The 5,000-nt window shown below is 51.6% G+C and overlaps 1 pseudogene; it reads left to right on the top strand.

Annotated features, from left to right (window-relative positions):
• Nucleotides 1-4,809: 4,809 nt before the first annotated feature.
• LOC140345240 (5S ribosomal RNA) lies at nt 4,810-4,928 on the top strand (annotated as a pseudogene).
• The last annotated feature ends 72 nt before the right edge of the window (nt 4,929-5,000 follow it).

Genomic DNA, 5,000 nt, shown 5'->3' with positions numbered 1-5,000 from the left:
CAAACTGCTCCTCCTGACCAGAGGGAGGGGACTCGTGAGGGTCCAACTCCTAAGCCCGTGGAGGAAGAGGCTGAACCCGGGAGGAGGATGGGTGCGGGACAGGCCCCGCATCTTACCTCCAAAGGGGGGGACATCACCACAGGGCTGGGTGATGATCCCAAGCTCCAGTCGGACGGTGGTAAGAGGGGACAGGTGGAGAAGAAGGATAAGAAAGGGGCAAGACGCAGGAAGCAGGTGGCAGGAGACGGAGAGGGCGCTGCTGCTGAGAGCGGCTCTGCCTCCTCCGTTCCAACCACCTCAAAAGCGCCAGCAGAAAGCTCCATCAACCCACCATCCTCCACACGCAGCTCTGCCCCACGAGGTGAGCTCGAGACTGTTTTTAATGATGACTTCATGGATTTCTCCACCCGTGAAGTCAGAAAAAGAGTGTGGCAGTCGGATGCGACGGGCGCCAAAAAGAAGTCTAAATAAAAGATGGGTTACATCCTCCAAGGTCTCCTCTTAATGGCGTTCTCCTTGTCCTCTTGGAACGCAGGCGGCCTGCGGAGCCCAGTGCGGATGCAGAGCGCGTTACACTTTTCCAAGTGGGACGTGCTCTGCATCCAAGAAACGCACTGGGATGTCAGCCACGCGCAACAAGTGCGGAGCATGGGAGTGGGCTCTGTATTTTGGGCCCTGGGCACGGCGTGCTCGCGCGGTGTGGCCACGGTGGTGAGGCCTGGTGTCTTAGGCCAACCCACCCTGGTACACGCCGACCCAGAGGGCTCCTTCCTGGTCCTGGACTTCACGGACACAGTGAAGTTCAGACTAATTAACATCTACGCCCCGAACAATGATGGTCTGAGGAGGCAATTCTTCAAAAAAATATTTCGCTTTGCGAACGACACTACAATCATAATCGGTGACTTTAATACAACACTTTGCAAGACAGACATCGGCATTAACAACTCTTTTAAAAACAGCACTGCCAGGACAGCCCTGTTGGAAGAAGCCGCCAGCAGGAACCTGACGGAGGTGTGGCGGTTCGTCCACCCCTTCCTGAAGGATTTCTCCAGGCGGCAGGTCGTCCAGGGCGTCCTGAAGCAGTCCCGCATTGACCTCTGTTTTGCCTCCTCAGACCTGGCACAGAGAGTCAGTGGTGCTTCCTACAAGTGGTCAGGCTTGAGTGATCACTCCACTTTAGATATTTATTTTGGGTTAGTTTCATCACCGAGGAATGGAGGACTGTGGGTCCTAAACAGCTCCATCCTCGGTGATGAAACTTTTTGTAGGAAAATGGACTTTTTGTTTGATGTATTTGACATGGAGCTGGAGCTGATCGACAGCGTGGTCGATTGGTGGCCGACGGCAAAAACACGCATTAAAAAGCTCTGTGTCAATTACAGCAAACACAAGGCGTGGCTGTCGACCAGGAGGGAGACCGCTCTCCGCCAGCGCCTGCAGGTCCTGGACCAGGGCGCAGCTTCCACCACTGGCCCTGTGGATCCAGAGTACCTGGTGGTGCGCGCTGAGCTGGAGCAGCTGGAGGTAAGTAGGTGTCAGGGTGCAATTTTGAGGGCAAAAGCCAGACACACAGTCGAGGGAGAACGCTCGACAGCGTTCTTCTTCGGCTGTGAGAAGGTTACACAGGGAAAGATGCACATAGATAAGTTGATAGATAAGACAGGTAAGATTGTTTCCGAGGTAAGTGAGGTTTTAGAGACAGCGCAGGATTTCTATAGTAGGCTTTTTAGTTCAGACGGAGTGGCAGAGCAGGCTTTAGACCAGGCTGTAGGTGCTCTGGAGCGCACACTGAGCAGGGAGGATAGGGAGCTGTGCGACGCGCCTCTGTCTCTCATGGAGATAGAGGCTGCAGTCAAGAGTTTAAATACAGGGAAAAGCCCCGGAGAGGACGGACTAACCTGTGAGTTTTTCAAGCGTTTCGCTTCCAGGTTAGCTCCGATCCTACTCCTATTATATCAGGATTTTGAGAGTGAGAGTAGAGTTGGCGATGGTTTTGCGATGAGTGTCGTCACTCTGCTTTTTAAGAAGGGCGACAGGAGCAGCCTCGCCAACTACAGGCCCATTAGCCTTTTGAACGTAGACTATAAAATTTTAGCAAAGGTATTAGCAGGTAGGTTAAAGCGTGTGATTGGATCCGTCATACACCCCTCGCAGGCCTACAGCGTCCCCGGGAGGGACATCTCAGACACAGTTTTGTCTCTGAGATATCTCCTTCGGCAGATGCACGCGACCGGTGGTATTCACGTTAGTGTAGACTTTAACAAGGCGTTCGACAGAGTTGAGCATTCGTTCCTCTGGACTGTATTAGGTAAGTTAGGTTTCGGCGAACGGTTTGTTAATTGGCTACAGCTCATCTATTCCTTTGCGGTCAGTAAGGTCAAAGTCAACGGGTTTCTAACTGACTCTTTCCCCTTAAAAAGATCAGTCAGGCAGGGCTGTCCCCTCTCGTCGCTCCTCTACAGCATCGCCGCTGAGCCTTTGGCGGCCATGTTGAGGGCGGACGCGGCGGTGAGGGGACTGACCACGCCTGCGGGTAGGGAAGTCAAAATTTTTCAGTACGCAGATGACACGAATCTGATCCTCCGAGACGTGGAGAGCCTGAACGCCTCTCTCCACGTGCTCAATGTTTACGGCCTCGCTTCAGGGGCCAAAATCAATTTCGATAAAACCACGGTTAAATTTTGCGGCAGCGTCACGCCTGTTCCTCTCCCTGTCCAGCTCCGGGAGGCGGGGGACTCCTACAAGGTCCTCGGCGTCCCCCTGGGCAGAGACGAGGAGGCGTGTCGTACTGCACTTTGGTCGCCTTTGTGCGAGAAAATTACAGCGCGCTTGAATTTTTGGAGACGTCGTAATCTGACATTAAAAGGTAAAGTCTTAGTTGTAAATTCTTTGTGCATGTCCATGTTGAACCATGCACTCTCCGTGTACGGCCTGCCGGGGGTCTATGCTAACAAATTAAGGTTAGTGATAAACCACTTTTTGTGGAATCGTGAGAGGGGCTTTATTGCACATAAGGTTATGATAGGTGAGTACGATCAGGGAGGTTTAAAGTTAGCAGATTTAGAGTTAAGGAAGAAGGCCTTCAGGCTGAAAACAATTCGGAAATTTCTAGACGTTGAGGTAGATGCTCCATGGAAGGATTATATAGGTGAGTTTGTTAATAGTCTAGGTAAGTTTGGTGTTTATAATTTGTGTTTGTTGCCCCCTGTTTCGGTCCTGGAGGGCCTCCCCCCCTTCGAGAGGGAACTCTTGGAGGCGTGGAGGACTTTCAGGCCCCTGACTGTGGCGGTTCCAGACAGCGGTGAGGGTCTCGCGCACATGCCCCTCCGTCATAACCCTGACTTGCTCTCCGCTCCCCCCGGGAAGCGCGAGTGCATGATCAGTGGGGCGATGGAGGAGGCTGGGCTGGAATATGTAGGTAAGGTATTTGACGTGAAAGGTAATTTTAGTGTAGATTACATAGGGAAGTGTTTTAGGTTAGCAGGTAAAGTGTTTAGGAAAAAGTACATTAGTGGTATGGTAAGTATTTTTAACAGGAATCTGGTCAGGCATTGGGGAAGCACTTTGGGCCAAATGGGGAGCACGACAGGTAAGTTGAATTTTAATGTATTTGTTAGCACGGGGAGGTTTAGGATTTTCACAGACCTACCCACCCGCATCCTGTATCAGTTGTTGTTGCCGGGAGTGCTCGGGCGTCCCGCCTCGGAACACAAATGGTCATTAACATTCCCCGCACGCACCATCGCAACCATCTGGGCCAACATCTTTAATTGGTACACCCCACATAACGTAGGTCATTTTGACTTCAGATTTAGACACAGGATCGTCTTTACATCCGCAGCACTGCACGCATTTCTTCCCGACAGCTACGCTGCGGACTGCCCCGTGTGCCACGGACCCCCCGAGACCCTGGAGCACATGCTGTACACCTGCCCGGCCGTCCGCCCGTTCTGGTCCCGACTGCAGGACCTCCTCGCTCGGAGGCTGTCCTGGAGGCTCCCACCGCCGGCGGCCCTAGGAGGGGACGACCAGGAGCCCTGGCTCCTCCTCTTTGGTCCCGGACAGAGTCGCTCTGGAGCCAACACCCATCTCGCCCGACTAACCCTCTCCATAGCCCGGTACACATTATATCTCAACAGGAACATCCATCTCCGTGACAATAAAACAGCAGCACCCTGGCCCATCTTCAAAGGACTCTTGGCCGCACACCTCCGACACCTCCACATGGCAGCAGAGCACCGGTTCATCACCCACCTCGTCCCCCACAACACCCTGATCCACCTCACACCCTCTGGAAACCTGGACATCCTCTTCTGACCCCGGCATCACCCCCCCCAACCACGGCATCACCCCCCATCACTGAAGAATGTTTGGAGAATGATTGTGTGTTTGATTTTCTGTAATTTTTTGTCTCGTCTCCCCTTGCCCTTGTGTATCCCATTCCCTTGCCCTTGTGTGTCATGTATGTCTGTACATTCATGTAAATATATGTAAATACTTGTTTTAAGATGTTTTTGATAATAAAAGATAAAAAAAAAAAAGACCAGCCCGATCTCGTCTGATCTCGGAAGCCAAGCAGGGTTGGGCCTGGTTAGTACTTGGATGGGAGACCGCCTGGGAATACCAGGTGCTGTGAGCATTTTCACACTTTTTCACCTGTCAAAAAAAAAAAAAAAAAAAAAAAAAAAGTTTTTCATTGAGATATCCCAATTTTGACCGAGCAAGTGGCGTGAAGGTACTCTTCACGAAAAGACAGTGTTTGATGCAAAAAAAGCCGTTTATACGAGTTTTGACCTGGAACATTTCGCTCACGGCCATACCACCCTGGACCAGCACGATCTCGTCTGATCTCGGAAGCCAAGCAGGGTTAGGCCTGGTTAGTACTTGGATGGGCGACCGCCGGGGAATACCAGGTGCTGTGAGCATTTTCACACTTTTTCACCTGTCAAAAAAAAAAAAAAAAAAAAAAAAAAAGTTTTTCATTGAGATATCCCAAT

Source organism: Eucyclogobius newberryi, unplaced genomic scaffold, assembly GCF_026437365.1.
Source record: "Eucyclogobius newberryi isolate DKJ021-1_F unplaced genomic scaffold, fEucNew1.0.hap1 SCAF_56, whole genome shotgun sequence".
Lineage (NCBI taxonomy): Eukaryota > Metazoa > Chordata > Actinopteri > Gobiiformes > Gobiidae > Eucyclogobius > Eucyclogobius newberryi.
This window is presented reverse-complemented; position numbering and strand designations above follow the sequence as displayed.